Below are 22,097 nucleotides of genomic sequence, written 5' to 3'. Positions count from 1 at the left end.
AAAATCAAAGGCTACTAGCACTAGCTGTGAAAGCCATACCTTCTATCAACAAATATTGATTGTAGAAAGTCAAGATTACTTGAAACAGATTCAGAAGAATTGAGTGGATTTTCTTTTAACCTTTGTCTCCCCTAAAAAAAAAATTCAGCTACGTCACTAAAAAATTATCTCCTTTAACTCACAAAAAGAAAATAAGAGGAAAAAAAACTATTACTATTGGTGCATACCTCTCCTCACAGTGTAATTTATTTTTTCCTTCATAAACTCCATCCCTTTTTGTATGCCTTGGATACAGTTAAGAAGTTAAACTACTCAAGGGATTTGTTATTGTTTTGATTTATTTTTTAAGTTATGTTTAATTCCGTTACGGGAATGAAGTGTTCTAAAGAGAGTTAAATTTAATTTACCTCTCTTTATAATGTTTTGGTATGTGCTCCTTCCTTAAAATACTTGAATTTATCCTCTGATCTTTCATGTTTTCTTAATAATAAAGTAATATGAAATAAATTATTTTGAAAAGAGAATCTTATAATTCTTTGCCACATCATATCTATAATTTTCCAAGACATGGACCATGGCCATATGCATACATATCACAAAAGAAACATATGGTAGAAATATATAAACATCCACCATGTGCCTCATAAACTTTGTTGTCATCATGCATGATATCACAATTTAGCCATATATATAACAAAAGTATTTGCCAGAATAATCATACCATGATCTTGGAATATAATGTAGAAATTCTCACTCTAGATTAAATTGATTATGCAATGTACTAAAGCAAAATATTTAATATTCTTCTACAAACAAACTTGCGGAAGCTTAATCCATTTTGAGCAAGATCAAACAGAACACATATAACAAAGAAGAAGATTCAATCACACATGAAACACAGAAGAATACTCTGGGGAAAGCCTCAGATAAAAACCTCGCTAGCTATATTATCATACAAGTGGAAATATCTCAGGATTACATAAAGCTTTAGCTCTCAAGCTATCCAGCTCTCAGTACAATCCCTCACTGCTGGTCATAGACATAATAGACAACACATATTCCTGCTCCTCCGTCCTCCAAGCCTCCTATTTCCTTGCGCTATTTCTTCTGGGTGATCTAGTTGTAACCTATGTGTTCCTCACCTCACACACTGCTCTGACCTCTGTAGTAACTGCACAATCCTCAAGGAATGAATTCCTTCTGCATGCAAGAGATATTCACATGGGAATATTCTAGCAATTGATAGTACACTATCCCTGCCTTTAATCTCAAGTTGGTCTTTGTCTGAACTGACATGCATGAGTTATTTATGAGATAATATTCATTTATCTAGAGAACACTAGTTGCATGCATGCATGCATTAACTGACTGAACTCACAATTAGTTCCACAAACTATTTGGAACTAATTTAACTAGACTTAACTCAGTTAACTGAGCTAACTAATTACAACTCAAATACAACTCATCCTTATCTCCTTAATTAAGGGATAACTTCCTCAATCAAAGGGATAATTGTTGCATGTCTTCACAAAGACTTCATGTTTGAATTTCACCAACTAATTAACTCAAGATGAATTAATTAATTATTTTTCAAACAGATGGTGATACTAAATTCGAATTTTAATTCAGGGACAAATTAAAATTGGAATATATCCTGAAATGCTATCTATAGCAATGATATTTTTAGCATTTCTTGTTGTTATTTTCAACACTCCCTCTCAACAAGAAAGGGATTATTTGCCACTCTGATCCTATCTCTATGGAACTCTAATTTACACTTTGACAATGCCTTAGTCAAAATGTCAACACCTTGCTCCTCGGTCAAAATATACTGCAACAACATGATCTTACTTACCACATAGTCTCTGAGATGATGATACTGAATGTTGATATGCTTGGACCTGTCATGAAATACTTGATTCTCAGAGAGTTTGATACAACTCTGATTATCACAATAGATCACAGTTGGATCCATCCTCTGATCAAACAAACCAACTAGAATTTTCCACATCCAAATGGCCTCACATGCTGCCTCACTTGCAGCCATGTATTTAGCCTTCACTGAGATGAATGCAAGTAACCTCTATTTCCTACTGTACCAAGAAACTGCAGTTGAACCAAGGTTGAAAATTCTTCTTGATGTGCTCTTTCGATCTGATGGACTCCTTGCCCAATCTGCATCTGTGAAGCTGTGTAGCTTCACTCCCTCTAACTGTCTGTACCATAATCCATATTGAGATGTGCCTCTGAGGTATTTCAAAACATGCTTCGTTGCCTTCCAAAACAACTTGGTAGGCTGAAATATAGCTTGACTCAGTTGGTTCACCGCATAGCACAAATCTGGTCGTGTGTTCACTAAGTACATCATTGAACCCACAAGTTGCCGACAATAGCTTCTATTACTTCTCCTGAAGTAGCATCCTACTTCCTCCAATTACCTGTTAGAGGAGTCTGCATGGACTTGCACTTCTCCATGTGGAATATCTTGAGTATCTCATTGGCATACTTGCCTTGAGACACAAACAACTCCCCATCCTTCTGCCACACTTCCATGCCTAGAAAGTAGTGCATGAGACCCATGTCTTTCATCTCGAACTCTCTTGCAAGGTCCTCCTTGCAAGACATGATCAACTAATCATCACCTGTCAATATTAGATCATCAACATGAAGAACAATGATCAACTCCATACCTTCCACCATGATGTGGTACAAGTTCGCATCCACTTCACTCTTTGTGGAGCCCAACCCAGTAAAGTAGTCGTCGATCCTGGTGTACCAAGCATGAGGTGCTTGCTTCAGCCCATACAAAGCTCTCTTGAGTCAGCACACATGCAACTCACGATCAAAGGTCTCAAAACCTTCCGATTGCTCTATGTGCACCCCTTCCTCAATCTTGCCATTGAAGAATGCAGTCTTCACATCCATCTGATGGATCTTACAACCCATCTGTGCTGATAGTGCCAACATCGATCTGATAGATGAGTACCTTGCTACAGGAGAAAAATTCTTATCATAGTCAATCCCCTCGACCTGTGAGAAACCACGGGAAACAAACCTTGCCTTATGTTTCTCCACACTACCATCAACAGCATGCTTTACCTTGTAAAGCCAACAAGAACTCACAATTGACTTGTTCTTCGGTCTTGGAACCACATCCCAAACACTGTTCTGAACTATGGAGTCATACTCCTCCACCATAGCATCAACCCAAACTGGCTGTTGCACTGCTTCCTCAAAGGATTATGGTTCAATCTCTACACATTCCCCAATAAGGGCCATGTAACCAGTGTACCGCTCAGGTGACCTCCTATGTCTGCACTGAGAAGATGGCTCTCCCACATTCTCTCTCACATCCATCAACAATATGTCAGCCTCCCTTGTGCACTTCCGCCCCTCTCTAGAAGACTTTGCATGAGTGGATGTCTCCACTCTTGGAACCTCTGCATGTGTCTGCTCTACATCAGTTTGAGGCTCCTCCTCCTTAGGAACCAAAAGTTCCTCCTCTACCTACAACCTGAGATCCATCTCAAGGGAAATTCGCATGGCCTTCAGCTCATCGAACTTAAGATCTTTGTGAACCAATGTCCTCTAACTGGTAGGCAAATACACCCAATAGTTGTGGGGAGTATTAGTGTACCCCAAAAATATCCCCAACTCTACTGTTGGCTCTAGCTTCTTCCGAGAATCCTTGGTCACATGGCAATAAAACGATGAGCCAAATATCCTGAAGTGACCCACATCTGGTCTCTTCTCGGAGAAAGCTTCCTCTGGTGTCTTCGTCCCAAGTATGCGATGTAGGATTCTATTCTGCAAATAGACTACTGTGTTGCATGCTTCATCCCACAAATGAAGTTGTAGGCCTTGGTCATGCAACATCGCCTGAGCTGCCCCCATAATCATTCTGTTCTTCCTCTCGGCCACCCCATTCTGCTGTGGGTTATGAGGTTCTGTCAACTCCCGTTTAATTCCTTTTGCAGCATATAAGTCCTTAAACTCTTGAGAGACATACTCTCCACCATTGTTGCTTTGCAAGGCCCTGACCTTCTTTCCTAATTCTTTCTCAACTAAGGCTTTGAACTCACAAAACCTTGAGAAGGTTTGTTCCTTCTTCTGCATGAAATAGATACAACATTTACGAGAAAATCATTAACGAAAATCACATAGTACCTTTGTTTAGTGGTGGAGGCTGTCGAGAATGGTCCACACACATCTGTATGAACTCGCTCCAAGATTGCTTCACCTCAACTGCCTTAATCATGAAAGGAAGATTTTGCATACTTACCCAAGGTACAACCTTTCCATGTGTCCACTTTCTCAAGTTGACCTTTGGGAAGTCCGGTAGAAATCTGCTGCATTAACTTCAAGGCCCCATGATGCAAGTGGCCCAACCTTCTATGCCATAACTTGCCAATATCTTGGCTTAGCACCAATTCTTCTTTGGAACTCAATGCAGCACAGTCATCTACCTCTAGCTTGTAGAGATTCTTCACTCGAATCCTAATCCTCTTGGTCTGACTCATGGCTATGTGTCTCAGGAACGCCTTTCCTTTACTAAAGACTACATCATAACCTTTGTCTACCAACATCGCAACTGATACCAAGTTTTTCTTCAGTCCAGGCACATACTTTACATCAGTCAAGGTGAGAGGACCTCCATGCTCCCTCTGAAACACAAATGTACCTTCACCTGAAACACGATACTTTCCATCATCACCCATCTCTATGCTCATCTCGAGGTCTTTCTCCTCCAAGGTACTGAATAAACTCTTATCATCAGTCATGTGGAATGAAGCTCCACTGTCCAGGTACCAAACATGACCCACCATCGATGAAACCATGCATGCGATGAGGGTAAAATCCAATTGGAACAATGAGGCCAGTGCCTCACCATCTGATCCTTTCGAGGATCCCTTCTTGGATTTCTTCAATGGAAAATTAGCTGCATAATGGCCCACCTCATGAAAATTAAAGCATCTCACTTTAGATTTGTCAATATTCTTCCCACCATGGGAAGAACTCGATTTGGAATGGGAAGCCTTCCCTTTCCCTTTCCGTGCCTTACTTTCTAAGGCTATATTTTCTTCATCATCATGCTTAGATGAAGAACCATCTCTGGTGCTTCTCCTAGTCTCCTCCTGCATCAGATCTGACCACAGTCGTTCCCAATCTGGCAATTTCTCTCTTCCATTCGTTGAGTCTTGGCAGCTATGCTAGCTCTTCGGAAGACCAAGGAGAGCAAGACTCACCATATCATCATCAGCTATCATGATTCCTACACTTCCAAGCTCATCTCTGCACGTGGTGAGCTTGTTCAGATATGTAGAGATCATGTCGCCCTTTTCACACTTGATTTTCCGAAGCTTGTCCTTCAGCGCCAGCTTCCTCTGGTCACTTCTGTTTTGATATAGGTCCTTCAATGTCTTACAGATTGAAAACGAAGTCTCCTTCCCATGGAGACTCGAGACAACATGGTCTTGAACTCCCTCCAGAAGAATCCTCCTCGCTTTCTCCACACATTTCTTCCATTCCACCATTCTTAGGCATTAGCTGTTGCTAGCTTGGGGACTTCTTGATCAATGGAGTCCTTCAAACCATTATATTTTAATACCGCTTCCATGCAATCCTTCCGTGCTATGTAATTTGAGCTTCCATCCAGGGCATACTTAAGTCTCAAGCCATTGAACGCCATTGGTGAACTTTGATATGTGATAAGAAATCGATTTTGTACCTACAATCAAGAACTTCGAACTTCTTTGTATACTGTTCTCCGCTTTGATCACCTTTGCTTTGATACCATGTAGAAATTCTCACTGTAGATTAAACTGATTATGGAATGTACTAAATCAAAATACTTAATCTACTTCTACAATCAAACTTGCAGAAGCTTAATCGATTTTGAGCAAGATCAAATAGAACACATATAACAGAGAAGAAGATTCAATCACACATGAAACACATAAGAATACTCTGGGGAAAACCTCAGCTAAAAACCCTGCTATCTGTATTATCATACAAGTGGAAATATCTCAGGATTACACAAAGCTTTAGCTCTCAAGTTATCCAACTCTGAGTACAATCCCTCACTACTGCTCATAGACAGAATAGACAACACATATTCTTGCTCCTTTGTCCTTGTGTTATTTCTCCTGGGTGATCCAGCTGTAACCTGTGTGTTTATCACCTCACACACTGCTCTGACCTTTGTAGTAACTGCACAATCCTCAAGGTATGAATTCCTTCTACATGCAAGAGATATTCACATGGGAATATTCTAGCAATTGATAGTACATTGTCCCTTCCTTTAATCTCAACTGGGTCTTTGTCTAAACTAACATGCATGAATGATTTATGAGAGAATATTTAGTTATCTGGAGAACACTAGTTGCATGCATGCATGCATTAACTAACTGAACTCACAATTAGTTCCACAAACTATTTGGAACTAATTTAACTGGACTTAACTCAGTTAACTGAGCTAACTAATTACAAATCAAATACAACTCATCCTTATCTCCTTAATTAAGGGATAACTTCCTCAATCAAAGGGATAATTGTTGCATGTCTTCCAAAGACTTCATGTTTGAATTTCACCAACCAATTAACTCAAGATGAATTAATTAATTATTTTTCAAACAGCCGGTGTGACTAAATTCAAATTTTAATTCAAGGACAAATTAAATTGGAATATATCCTGAAATGTTATCTATAGGAATGTTATTTTTAGCATTTCTTGTTGCTATTTTGAGCATATAATGTTGTCCAAAAACAATAATTTTGAAATCAATCCATGCATAAAGTGTTGTCAAATGCGCTCAATAAACTAAAAATATAGTGTTGTATTGTACATGCAATGATGTCGAGGATAAAAGTAAAATGTACCCTATCTTAAGAATGAAAACATAAAAACCAAAAACTATCATCCATCAACTTTCAGAAACCAACCATAATAAAAATCCATGTTTATTATTAGATGCAACCTTTCCTCTGTCAACTCTCTTTTCCATGAACACCCTACTGAAAAGACTCATGTTGTGTAGAAAAAAATATTATGTCAATTTTACAAGATAATTAATATTGAAGAATTCTTTATACTATTGTAAGGCCAAGAAAAATTGACAGAGGGAAATAATAAGTGTAGGGAAGGGAAATAATCATGTATGCAATAAACAAGAAGAAACATTGTGACAAATCACACATGATGTTTTGTCAAATAGGCTAGATATGGATAATGAAACAAAAACTACGAGACAACGACTATAACATTAATGCAATATTCAGGTCATTTTTTCTTTTCATGATTGTTTGTGACTTCAAGCATAACTCCCATTTGAGCCTGAGACCACATGGCCTCAAGTGTCACGTTTTGTTCTTGAAATATAAAATGTATGAAGAGAGTGAGTATGCCCAGAAGTTTGAATTAGGTCAGTATTCAATGGATCACAAAGGCATATGAGAGTGGAGTTAGGAACATAAGTCAATGAATTAGGTGAAATATATTTTGCTGTAGATGAAAAATGAGATGGCTAAGCAGTAAGTTTTATCATAGATATAATACTTCCAGTTAGGAAAAATATACTCGAGAAACATTAGTTTTCAGGCTTCAATCACTCATGATTTTATGCTATAAATCCCATTCGAGCTTGAGACTGAAGGGATTCAAGGGCTTTGATTTTCATTTTGACATGTGTCAAACATTGTTTAAGTGATAGAAAGATGATATAGATGTCGTGAGGTTTATATGATCTTGACTTCCAATGTTTATATCAAATATATTGATAAAAGGCTAAATGGACAACATAGAGCATATAGATACAACTGATTGTGGAACTATATTTTTTATTACTGTAAAAAAATATCACACTACGACCTGGAACTAAGAAGTCTCAGAGGCTAGGGTTTTGCTCCCAAGCGGAGAGGAGATCGACGGAGGTAACCACATACCAAGCTTTTATTTTGGTACCTAGCCCTACCAAACCAGAGAGGGCTCTCTATATGATTTCACAACCAATGATTGACTGGAAAAGAATGGATTTTAGGCTAGATATGTTCAACATAGGTAGGTTTTGGAATTCTAGGGTTTTTTGGTTGCTAGATCAGGAATGAGAAATAGGGAGCTAGGTCTAGGTCTCAAAGGGTTACAGTAGCAGGCATACAGAGGAGCAAGGTAGAAATGTCTTGTGATGGATATGAGAGTTTAGTCGATCTAGTGTAGGGTTTGAAAAGATTTAGAAGGTCTTAATCAAGAAGAAAGAACACATAAAATATTTTCCACCAAAATAGAGCTTTACAACAAAGAATTTTGCTTATAAACTGTAAGGAAAATCATTGAAGAAGTTAAGAATGTTTAAGAGAGATGTATTGATTCATAGGAAACTAACACAGAAAGAAAACAACATCACAAAATCACTGCACATGAAGTCCTGAATAATTGCTGCAACTGCTCCTTTTATTAGCTGAGTGAAATACAAGCTACAAAACTATCACCTCTGATGTCCCACCTATTCTATGACTGAGAAACTGATACATAAATACCAAAAACAACATCTCCTCACTCTCACGGGTCGAATCCATGACTCTAGGAACTACTCCATAAGGTTTTCTAACCAAACCCTATTGTCTAGGGAAGTTAAAAACAACTTCTTCAATTAACTTTGACTCCAACCACTCTCATAAATGAGGCCAACTTTACATTCAAAACCAATTACAAAGACTAATCACCCACTATAACATCATATTTACATTAGGATTATTCAAGTACATCATTTACATAAGTGAAAAAGTCAAACTAGGTCGAATTGCTGAAGAAACTAGCCTCCTGGAAAAAGCACAATGCAGGATGTAAAAAGCGCAGCGTGAACTTGCAGGCCACTTTTGGAGGCCTTCCTGAACTCCAAATTGAGCTCATGATAGCTCATTAGAAATATCTTTTTGTCTTCTACGCAATGGACTCCTAAAGAACTTAAAAATACCAATGATAGCCCCTCAAAAATCAATTATCCCAAGACTGGTAAAAAAGCATAGCGTGGCCTCCAAAAACAAGGCAGTAAGGTGTCTTTTAGGTGGTTTTTGGGCATTTTATCCCTGTAAAAGCTGATGATTTGAGATGAAAAGTGTCCAAAGTTTATGTATAAGTCAAGATATATCCAACCATGTAGATTTTATATCATTTAGATCCCTCCATAAAAAGCGTAGTATGGCCCACGCTATGATTTTGGCAGGGTGACTATGCCAAAAATTGCCAAATTTATGTGAAACTAGGGTTGAAAGGTGGAGCGATATCTCTCTAACCATAAAGAGTTTTGAAAATATGAGAGATTTTTTCTTCTTTGACATGTTTTGAACAATAAACTCCTGTCGTTTTCCAAGCTGCATCTCTGATTTTTCACAATTTGCTCTGCGAAAAGGTGACTAAAACATAACATTGCATAGTCAGACAAAGGTTGAAATGAGGGAATATCATTTCCAAATCCCGAATACCTCTGTGAAAAGTGAGAGAGGTTTTTTTATATTGGCATCTTAGGAACGAAAACCTCCTCCAGTTTTCAAAAATAATTTTCCATTTGTTCAGAATATTTCAAACACATACATGGCAACAACAAAATATGAAAGATAAGCATGAGAGTACATTTATTATTAACATGATATACATTTAAAGTACATGGTGTGACCCTTGTATTAATATTCCAAGTGTTATCTTGGACTCCTTTAGGCTGTTCAGCTTCCACACCAACCCTTGGAGGATTAGGTGTCCGACATTCCCCCCTTAATCCGAAGGGGTATGTATGAGTCCATGAAGAGAGTTGTAATACAAAATGTGAAAAAATGCATGGAAGCACTAGGATGAATGTGCTCTTTGAAATGTTGGTATAAGGCGTTGGTTTAAGGATGAACACCAACATTGGAACACTTAATGCAGTTCCTAAAACTCTTCCAAATTTGGCATGAAGTTGAGGTCTTCTGTTAGAGGAAGTGCTCTTGATGTTTTGAAGAAGGAAACCTTCAACCATGAAAGGGAGGTATCACCGTGCATGAAAGGGAGAACCTCAACCTGAAAAGGGAGGTCTCGACCTGTGATGGTTTAAGGATGACCAACAATTCTAGAATTCTTAATGCAATTCCTAGAACTCTTCCAAAACTGGCAAGAAGCTGAAGTATTCTACTTCAGGAAGTGTCGCCAATTATTTGAAGAGGCATCACCAACTAAAGGCAAGTTCAAGGGCATCTTTGTGTTTGGTTATAACTTTGAATATGGTATGACAGGTTGTGGCTTAGACTTGCTTGATGTGGCTTTGAATCTTGTAGATGACCATCATTTCCCCCCTGTCAGATACAAGGTGAGATAATGGAGAAAACTCAACTACAAGACTATTCAATACTCTAGAACAAGTTCAGACATATGACTGAAATATCTTCTTGGTTGTTGATGCCCATTGCCAAGAATCGATCCATCCAAGATGAATATTTGTTCTTGCAGGAGGCTTATTTTTGAAGCATCTATTTGAAGAATGACTGGTTTTATGACATTTCTTACATGGATTAAGATCAAACAATGATATTTCATATGGCTAACTCGGTCACAAAGTTTGCATTTCACAATTTCTTGCTATTTCTATGGAAGAGGGGCATAATATGGAACAACTGAAGGTGAAATGTCATGGAGGAATCCAACACTCTAAAACTGGATGGGATTTGAGTAATTTGCAATGTGAAAGGAAACCTCCTTATCATATCCAAGTCCGGTTTCGCACTTGTTATGGACAAGCTCTTCTAAAGGTCTAATGATTGGCTTGGGAAGTGTAGGCTGGACTTCTAAATCTGCATTCACATCTGCTCTTGAATCAGCGTCAAGTTTACTGTCTTGATTAGTTTATGCATGCTAATGGGAGTCAATTTTTGACTCAAAAAGAGAATTTTTCTAAACAGAAACAAGTTCAGAATCATGACTATACTTCTATAACTCCTCTTGCATTTTGCAGACAAGTCTGGATTTATGAGAGAAAGTCTTTGCTGATTCGGATAGTGTCATCAGTAGTAAATTGTATCAAAGTCTTCAAGAACTTTAATACTTCATAAATTTGAGTCATTTTTTAGACAAGACAAATTTAAAATTAAAGTGTGTCAATTTCTATTGAAAATACACCAATAATAAGAGAATTAATCAGTTTATTGTCTGTATGAATCGAAGCTCTCTTCCCTGTACTAAGATAAGGAAAGTACAGATAAGGCAGCCCAACGAATCTATGCTATCAAAAACCCCACGATTAGAAAACGTTGAACTACATGAAGGAGGAAAGTGAATTCGATTCGAATCTGGAAATTTTTTAGTTCGATAAATTGCCTTCCCTGCCTGCGCATGAGTTGATATTGGTGGCTCTCCAGCCAACTCTTTGGCCCGCTCACGTGCTTTTGCCTTTTTCTCTTGCAACAATTCATTTGATTTTTCCACAGCTAAAATAAGTTTTTCTTTATCATCGCCCTATCGAATCGGCTCTGGATGTCTTGTGCAGGTGCAACACTCTCCTTCCTCGAATCTTGTTGCCCTACGGGACTCGATCTGTTGACCTTCAACTGTAACGATTGATCTGCTTTTCCACTGCCACAAAGTGTGTCTTAACTCCGTTGCTCAGAGACGTGAAGCAAAGGAAGTGATACAAGCAACCTCTGTTGAATTCCCTTAATTGAAGCTAATTTTTCAAATAAAATTGGATTTTGAAATTGGATACGATGTGGACTATTGTTGCAACTTTCAAGGAAAATATTTTGCAAATTACGTCAAATGTTTAGGATACTGCCAATGAGCTTGAGATTGGAGGAGGATCTGAGCGCAGACCACTAGAAGGATTTGCGAAGCAAAAGCCCCTTCTTGGAAATGGAATAGATTCCAATGTCAAGGTCGAGCTTGAGTGGTATAAAAGGAGAAATTCAAAGGCTTCAAAATGTTGAAATTGAAATTCGGGTGATTGTAGAAAGTGAGTGATTATCTACAGGAAACTAAGCCGTGACAATCCAATAAATAACATAGATCACTACGCTTGTCATTGAGATGCCCTAGAAGCAACCCTCTCCAAGGTCTTCAATCGAGTCACTTCAATCCTAGCTTTCTGTTCCTTTGTGATCTGGTTTTGGCTTTTTCCTTTCTCATTCACCTCATTTTGTGACTATTTCCAGCCCTGTTCCTTGGGAGTAGTATTAGAATCGGTGGTTGATAGAAAGAAATTCTATCAACTTCATTTGTTGAACCCTTTTGGGAAGAAATTGGATTCTCTTCTATTGCATGCTGATAGAGTTCATCAAATAAATCATTTTGAATGTCATCATCTGCAACATCTTTATTTGGGTCCTCTGATCCAACATCTTCGTCTACCATAACATCATCTACAGGTGAAGTCGGCTCCAAGGGAGGCTCCTGCAGGGTTTTTGGATTCTCTACTCTGGAGACCCTTTCTCTTAGGTCTTGAAGGCAGTTCCTAACACGTTTACTGGCACCGACCTTCTCGACTTTGTTAATGAAACACTGGAAAGAGACAGAAGGTAGAAAGCAAGAATGCCATTGAATGAAAGCCTTAATCAGGTTACCCAAATCATTCACCCCATGACTAGAGAGCAGGAGCTACACAAAAAACCTGCGTAGTCCTGCGCGTCTGAAGTGGTTTGGACCAAAGTCGTGCACTCTCAAAGGTAGCCATTCCATGGAAACTTCTCTAGATGGGCCTCATGCCTCCATGCGCTAGCTGTTCCTAGAGCATAAAGATTGTAGTTGTAATGGAAGTTGAGTCAGAGATGAGGGGCGAAGTTGCAGAGCTTTTTTCGAGGAGGAGGAGCGACACAAATGGAGCCGATACACAAGGATCATCTACAGGTTAATTAATGGTAGAGTATATGTTATAACAAAGGTGTTATATGGTATGGCGGGTAGCCTCTAGGTAACAGTCTATAATAAATGTCATTACACAAGGTCTAAGAAGTGCAGAGAAGCAGAGATATGACCATATTAAGCAAATAAAATTATTATTTTCTAGGATAAGGTGCGGCCCATCTGTATACTCAAGTTGGTAATGATGATTTTGTGTGTTTGTTTATAGAATAACTCATAGTGGTGGAGGCATTGCGAATGTATGCATATTTTGGCAGAGAACTATTTTAGTTACTTGCAAAGGGATGGATGTAAATGAATGGTATGGGAAAGAGGTAGGGCCACCAAGTGATGCTGCAACATAGTATTACCACAGTGTTATACATTAAAAACAATGGATTATAGAGTGGCGATGGAAGGTATGAGAAGCCAACATTCAATGCATGAGGAGTCGGGATCTCGGTGGTACCTCCAGGAGATTGACTGTGTAATGTCGTGGGGAGGCCAGAAGCAACCAACAGTGTGTTACAATATGATATGCATTAATTCATTATGAGTCATGGAACAATAGTTGCACATACCAATCAATGCATCAGTGTTCACCGCACCAGCGTTAAATCAAAGGCATCGCACTAGAGAAATTCCGTTGCACATTGAGAATGCCAATAGAGACAGACATTCTCAACGCATCTAGAGAAATATGTAACCAGCAATCACAAACGCAATTCATGACAATTTCCACTCTCTCAGAAACGCTCTTCCAAATATGCACAAAGAGGCCACAAAACAAATGGCTCAAATATGAGCAGGGCAGGAGATTGCCTACAACTTTGATACCATGTCAAACACATACATGGCAGCAACAGAATATGAAAGATAAGCATGAGAGTACATCTATTATTAACATGATATACATTTATAGTACATGGTGTGACCCTTGGATTCCCTTTGGTTGTTCAACTTCCACACCAACCCTTAGAGGATTAGGTGTTCAACAAAATCCAAGTTTGTAGTTGGTCATTAAAATACTGAGAAACTCTCTTGTAGCAACTGTATATTAGGCATTTCTCCCAAATCATAACACCTATGCATAAAATGAAGGAGGTTTTTGTTCCTTGGTCTGTGTTTAACAAAAAAATATTTCACTTTTGTAAAATTCATCTTCATTTGGTCAGAAACATATTTTGAAGAAATATTGTCCCTATGTGCAGCAAATGATTTGTCAATGTCCCTTTGACCTAGTGGAGGAGATGGCTGACTCTCTTTCTCTTTTTGCCTCTTGAGACCTCTTGTTCTTCGTCTCCTTGTTTTGACCTGCTTTTTTGTATGGCTTCCTTTCCTTCTCCATAGTAAACTTGTGAGAGAAAACCCTAGAGGGAAAAACATGGGAACGGAAAAAGGAAATAGGATGATGGGGTTAGGGAGGGGAATTAAGTGTGGAAACATTTAGGGAGAGAGGGAAGGGTGTGAGGGAGTATTAGGAAGTGATAGGGACTGAAATGAGTGGGGGAGATGGGTTGTAGAATTTATACACAAGCCTAAGGTATTAGGCTACTAGAAATGCAGCATAGGGGTAGGGTTTGGTTTTAAGGATTTAGGGAGTATGAGTGTGGGGTTTTAGGGCCTTTAGGGAATAGATATGAGTGTGTAAGAGGGCAGGGAGATGAAAATGAGAGGATATCAGGGGTTTGAGAGTTTAAAAACTAGGAACGAAGAGTTCTACAAAAAAGTGTAGCGTAGGGGCAAAAGAGGAGGTTTACACCATAGAAAATATGAAATAAACTAATTGGAAAGGATATGAGCCTTCAACTTACTTGATTAACCCTTTTAGAGATTTTATTTTCCCTTGGAAACCCTTGGAAATTCACTCGATGACCCCTGAATAAAAGTGCAATGTTCACAGGGAAAAGTGCAACGTTCACTGCAAAAAGGGCAGCCTGCAAAGAAAAGTGCAGCGTGCCCAATGAAAAGTGTAGCGAAATGGCTTAAAAACCCAGCGAAAGAGCTGGAACTCAATTTTTGGAATGTTTGTTGCCTTATAAATGGTGAGGAAGTGATTGATGATGAGAGAAAGCTCCTTTAGCAATGAAATAAATGAGAGAAATGGAACAATGATGGTCTTGTATAGCTTGTAAAGTTGATTCCTTCAATAGTAATGGGGTGACTCACACTATGCCCTTCTCACTTTCCCGTTGGAAACCATGTAGCTTAGGAACCTTGAATACAACTTGAGATTATTTGAAACTTATTACAAAATATTCATTTGCAATAAAACCTTTTTGAACCAATTTGTATCACTAATCCTTCACATGCCAATTTTATGAATGGAATGAGAAATTCAATGACTGAAACCCCAATGACCTAATGGATGATAGTGAGCTGAATGAAAACCACGATAATGAGATTGAGATGACCATAAAACTGTTTAGTGATGGCACATCCAAATGTATGATGACAATGACCAAAACATGGCAATTTTGTAAAGGAGTAATTGACAACCTAGACACACTAGCCAATGACCAAATTTTATTTTGAAAACCTAGTGACATGATAAATTTGACTTTGCGATCACTAACAAAACTTGGTAAACACATATTTTATCGCTAGTGAAAGGCAGAATTCTCTGACACTAACAACACATACAATAGTTAATAATAATACAAAGGAAGAAAATGCACCTAACAAAGGCAATCACCCTGTACAATTTCGAGACAAAACCAAATAACCAATTAATTCGTTATAAAACAAGACAAAAGAGAGCCATACCATATTCACATTGAGCTTATATGGTACTAATTTGCTTGCAGGTAGTTTCCGAGGGCTTTCAAGTTTGGAGGACTATCCAAAGAATTTGCTATTTAGTGGCTCATAAGTGAGAGCGGAAAAGGGTGAATTTATGAAATGACCTATCATAACTCCAAAGTACCTTTCCAATTACCACTCGACCACGTCAGAATAAAATATCTATTATACCGTGCATGTGCGAGGGTAGACATCATTTTGTACGTAGGATTCATGGCTTGTTAACTGATCAACTAAACCCACAATATTCACCACATAAAGTTGGTTACATTTTCATGAAGCACTTGCCCATAATCCTCGTAGGCTAGATCCATACAACGTTGTCGGAGTGATATTGCCACTTAAATTACGTTAATTTGAATTAAAACCCTAACAAGGTTGAGTTGATAGGATGGATTAAAAAATACTTAAGTTCATATCACGTCTAGACAAAACAGATTTATGTATATATTTTGCACGACTATAATAAAATGTTAATAATATTTGGCCCAAATCAAAACCAAAACCATATATCACTTGGGTAATGAATACATGTCTTCTAAATATAAATAAAAGATATTTTTATATGATGATCATTAACCCTAATAATGTCGAGATCACATGTTCGGTAAATTGCATGATATTCTATGCCTAAGCATCACAATACACGTGGACACGAAGACAATTATGTAATTTAGATATACAAATGAGGGGTGTATTCCACCACAATGTTCGGGACCTTCAATATAGATTCAAGTCGTGATTGAGTATATGTTCAAAATGATTTCCCCCTTTTAAAATAATTATTTTCTCACTCGAGTATGGAGACTTATGAGTATATGTTCAAAATGATTTCCCCCTTTTCATATGCCTCTTAAAGAAATCCATCAAATCCTTAACAATGTCAAAAGTAAATATCTTCTTATAACCGATTGGCACTCTTGAAATCCTGTAAACTTCTTTTCAATCATAATTTACTTCATATAAATATTTAGAGACATAAGACTTTATGCAAGCATTTACTTCAGAATGTTTGATGAATATTTTTAATTTCAGCAGTCATGTTAGCCTCCAAAAATATTGAAATTGAGCAATTCTTCTTGTCAGTGTAGCATGAGACTGAAATTTGAAATCATGTTGCAGACTTAGATATGCATTGGTTGTGACCTGGAGGCATATGCTTACCTTATATCAACCTTTAAGGGAGGTCCCCACTTACTATTAGTTTTGAATTTTATTTTCTTTTAGTTCAAATTTTTTTCTTTTATTCATTTAAGAAGAGGATTAAGTTGGACTCACAATGGCTTGCAAAATTTTGCAGGTAGGTGTGTCAACATTGGCGACTCCATAGGGTGGTTTGTAGGAGGAAAACTAGAACTTAGAATTTATGGTTAAACAGTGTGACTTTCAACTGAGAGCAAGAAGGTATCAGGTTGTCATATTGGATGGAAAGCATGGGACATGAGAGGTGGGAAGAAGAAGACTAACATGAAGTGTGGAAATGCAGGAAAATGTAAGGTTTAATAGAGAATTATTGCATTTCCATCTCGTGCACAAACGAAAGGCTTTCTTGCTTCATGTGTTAATGATTTCACTAATCACAAGTGAAAAATGTTAGCTCAATTTTTTTTAGAGAAATACGGCTTCAAATAATTATATCAGGGAAGGATTTTGTTTCTTCTTTATTGACCTTGTTGTACATCAGTCATGCCAAGTGTGACAGACAAAGAAAAAAAAACTTTAAACAAACGGTATGAAGTAGTGATATAAAAGAAAATTAGAAAATAAAACTAGAGAGTAAACGTGATAAACTAAAACATAAAGAAATAAAGAACAAAATTTTCAAAATAGAAAATTATTTAAGGGAAATAAATGCAATGCTAAAAAAGATACACTAAAAAAAATAAAGCGAGAAAGAAAAAAATGAATTTTTTAATTCTTTTAATTAATTAATTATTTATTTATTTTTATATATACATAAGAAGAACTATGATATGCCTTATATTTATACTAGGTGAAATTTACCATAAAGGAACACACCTTGAACCTTACATGCATAGTTAGTGACTTGGAGGGTTATAATCAAGGAAAGATGAATGTCCTGAACCAACATGTGTATGATGCGATGACAAAAGCTTGATAAGAATCCAAAAGAACTACTCGCCATCTCGTATGACCTGCCAACGAACACGCATGGTCTTGCATACCATACTAGGAACATAAATAGATTCATGCACATCATGACCAATGCTCACATCAAGAAATACATCAATGTGATTTTGAACATTCTTCACATCACAAATGAAGGAAGCCATGTGTGCCTTCGACATTTCAAATTCGATTGAACTAATTGACGAGACATCTCCAAAATCAAAAGTAAGAACTTATTTATCAATATCCCTAAAGAAGGATACAACATGAAAATCAATAAAGTTATTTTCATCACCAAGATTTGACCTTTCATCATCATAATTATCATAGATAACATCATTTATTGGTAAATTAGGTCAAAATAAGTTTGAGGATCATGCTTTTCATCGCATGTATGAGATTTACAATCTATTTGAAGGAGAAACTCATCAAACGAAAAAGTATAAAATAAATTTCTTGATTAACCAAGCAAGGATTAGAAATGATTTCTTCGTATGAACTATGAGACACAAGTTCAACATCTGCAAATTCCCATCTATATGAGGTGACAATAATCTCTTTTTCTAACTTATACTTCTTTTCAACCTCTAAAAGTACTTGACAAGTTAAGGGGTCATGAGCGCTTTCAAAAAAGTAACACCAAAGCTTAGAATGGAGAGATATAGGTAAGGAGGGAAAATCATTAATAAATTTCTCGAAGAGGGTTGACCCAACACTGGTAGGATTATGTAATAAGGACAAATAATAGTCTTCTGCTTCTTCGCTAAGTGTAAGATAAAATAAGTGAGAAGTAACACAAATGTCTTAAACTCTTGCAGATTGAAAAAAATGATAAATTTGAGTACATTATTAGGAGAATATTCTGAAGGATGACTTGCAAAGGTAAGACAATCATGCTAAGGTAAACTATTGATCAAATCTTGAAAATACTTGTGCATGTTATAATTATAACAAATGAAATAATAAAGAGAACAAAGAAGTAAATGGTAGTGCTATACACACATAACTCCAAAGATCAATTTCATTCTCTAGTATGGTCATCAAAAGATGTTGACAGAGAGAGGTCTTTATGATTCTCTAATCCCTCAATTCTCAATAGGCAAGTGAGATAATAGGACTAGGTCTAATTGCTTTGTGCCCTAAATTTTTAGAGAGTGGTTTAAAGGAATTTGCAAATATATTTACATATATATATATATATATATATATATATATATATATATATATATATATATATATATATATATATATAAATTGATCTACAATTGTATACAAGACTAAATAAAGTATATAAATTAAAAATATAAACCAAAGTACTAAATCAAATGAAAAAAATACACTATAAAATATTATTGAAATGAAGTGAAATATTATTGAACAACCCACTAAATAGTGTTTTGGAAGCCACAAGGCCCCACAAACACTAGTAATAACTTTTTGTAAATTTAACAGTAAATTAAATAAAACTCCAATGGCAAATTATTGATAAAGATATGGAAAATCCAGAGAAGTATGCACAAAAGGATGGCAGAAAATTGATTGATTTGTATTAGAAAAGTGTGAGTATAATAATATGCAAAGTGACTTCCTGCGAGAACTCTTGGTCAAAACTTTATTCTAAATGTTTACAACGTAAATGAATCATATGTAAACACTCAATGAAGCACAAAGATGTAAAACATCCTTGATAAATCCTTTTGACGGTCTAATGTAATTAAAATTTCTTGATTTCTTTGCAAAATCAAAGGTTATTAGCACTAGCTATGAAAGCCAAACCTTCTATCAACCAATATTAATTGTAGAAAATCAAGATTACTTGAAACAGATTCAAAAGAATTAAGTGGATTTTCTTTTAACCTTTGTCTCCCCTTAGAAAAAATTATGCTATTGTTGATACATTACCTCCTTTAACTCATAGAAATAAAATCAAAGGAAAAATGACCACTGTTAATATTGGTGCATACCCTCCTTGCAATGTATTCTCCCTTTCCCTTCATAAACTCATTCCCTTTTTGTATGCCTTGGATGCAATTAAGAAATTCAACTGTATAAGGGATTTGTTATTGTTTTGTTTTAATTTTTTTAATTATGTTTAATTATGTTACAAAAGTATAGTGTCCTAAAGGGTGAGTTAAATTTAAATTACTCTCTTTATAATGTTTTAGTAGGTGTCCCCCTTCCTTAAATACTTTAACTTTATCCTCTAATCATTCATGTTTTCTTAATAATAAGTATGTTTGAAATAAAATATTCTAAAATATAATCTTAGCATTCTTTGCTACATCATATCTATCATCTTCCAAAACATAGAATATGAACAATATGCATACATATTACAAAAGGAACATACAACATAAATATATAAACATCTAACTTGTTCCTCCCAAACTTTTCCATAATCATGCATGATATCACAACTCAACCATATAAATAAAAACATGTATATCCTAAAATAAGCATGTCATGACCCTAGAATATAACGTTGTCCAAAAGTAATCATTTTGAAATCAAACTACGCATAAAGTGTTGTTAAATGCACTCAAGAAATTGAAAATATAATGATGTATTGTACATACAATGATGTTGGTGTTGTTAAATGCACTCAAGAAATTGAAAATATAATGATGTATTTTACATACAATGATGTTGGGAAAAAAAGTAAAATGTAAGTTATCTATGGAATGAAAACATGACAACCAAAAGCTATCATCCATCAACTATCAGAAACGATCATCAAAATCCATATTTATTATGAGATGCAACCTTTCCTCCGTCAACTCTCTCTGCCATGAGCACCCCTGCCGAAAAGACCCATGTTGTGCAACAAAATTTATTATCAACTTTATCGCAAGATAATTAATATCAAATAATGCTTTCTACTGCTGTAAGGGACAGGGAAAATAAAAATGACACAAGAAAATAATAAATGTAGGGAAGGGAAAGATCCATGTATGCATTAGACAAAAAGAAACACCATGACAAATCACAAAGGGTCTTTGATTAGATAAGACGGATATGGATAATGAAAAGAAAACTGCAAAACAACGACTATAGCAATAATGCAATGTTCAAGCTATTGTTTCTTTTCATGATTGTTTATTACTTCAAACGCAACTGCCATTTGACTCTGAGACCACATGGTCTCAAACGTTGTGTTTTGTTCCTGAAATATAAAATGTACGAAGAGAGCGGGTATTCAACGGATCACGAAGGCATATGAGAGGGGAGTTAGGAACATATCTCAATGAATGAGGAGAAATATATTTTGTTGGAGACAAACATGAGACGACTAGGCAGTAATTTTTACCATAGATATAACACAACCATTCAGTCAAATTATACTCAAGAAACATTCGTTTTTAGACTTTAATCACTCACAATTTTATGCCATAAATCCCATTGAAGTCTGAGACTGAGGCGACTCGAGGGCTTTGGTTTTCATTTTGAAATGTGTCAACCATTGTTTAAGTGCCAGCGAAACGACATAATTGCCATGAGGGTTATATGAGCATCATCCCCAAGCTTTATATGAAATATGTAATCAAAGGCTAACGGGACAAAAAGAGCATACATATACAATTAACTATGGGAGTAGATCTTCTATCACTGTACAAAAATAACTCACTTCGACATGGAACTGACAAGTCTCAAGGCTAGGGTTTTTATTTCACGTGCAGGCAATGTATGCTTAGTCATAGTCATGATGCATATAGATCTTAATAATAATACATATGAAGAAAATGTAAGGGACAAAGGGAATCACCCCATATAATTATGACATCAAATTAGTAGCCAATTAATCTGCTATAAAACCAGTGTTCGACGGGGATGCGCCTTGCAGGGTGGGGGACATGCTTCTTCGATCTCCCACTGTAACGTCCTCAGGCGCGGGCGCGGTTGGGCGCCGGGCAAGTCGGTGTGCACCACGGGCGCGGGTGCGGGCGACCGACGAGTCGTGTAAGGTCCTCGGGCGCAGGCGCGGTTGGGTGCCGGGCGAGTCGGCATGCACGACGGGCGGGGGTGCGGGCGACTGGCGAGTCGGGATGCACGATGGGCGCGCGGGTGGGAACGCGGGCGCACGGGCGGGCGGGCGTGTGCTGCACGACAATGCGACGAAGTGCGACATAAAGAAGTGTGACGATGAAAAATGGCTAAGGCAAAAATGCGATGATGACTTATAACCCGATGAGAGTAGAGAAGCATGGGCGCGGCCGACTTGAAGACATGGGCGGGCCGACATGTATATGGCGTTCATAAAGGGGTGTGTTAACCTTATTTTGGGGGTCGGCTGGAGAGCCACCACCCACGTTGA

General features: G+C 37.0%; 1 pseudogene; it reads right to left on the bottom strand.

The window, feature by feature from the left end:
* Positions 1–12,026: 12,026 nt before the first annotated feature.
* On the bottom strand, positions 12,027–21,790 carry LOC149228723 (uncharacterized; annotated as a pseudogene).
* Positions 21,791–22,097: the final 307 nt, after the last annotated feature.

This window comes from Pinus tabuliformis, chromosome J (assembly GCF_031772625.1).
Source record: "Pinus tabuliformis cultivar Carrire ecotype Pingquan chromosome J, CPIR1, whole genome shotgun sequence".
NCBI classification, from domain to species: domain Eukaryota; kingdom Viridiplantae; phylum Streptophyta; class Pinopsida; order Pinales; family Pinaceae; genus Pinus; species Pinus tabuliformis.
Note: the sequence above shows the minus strand (reverse complement) of the source record. Positions and strands in the feature narration are given on the sequence as shown.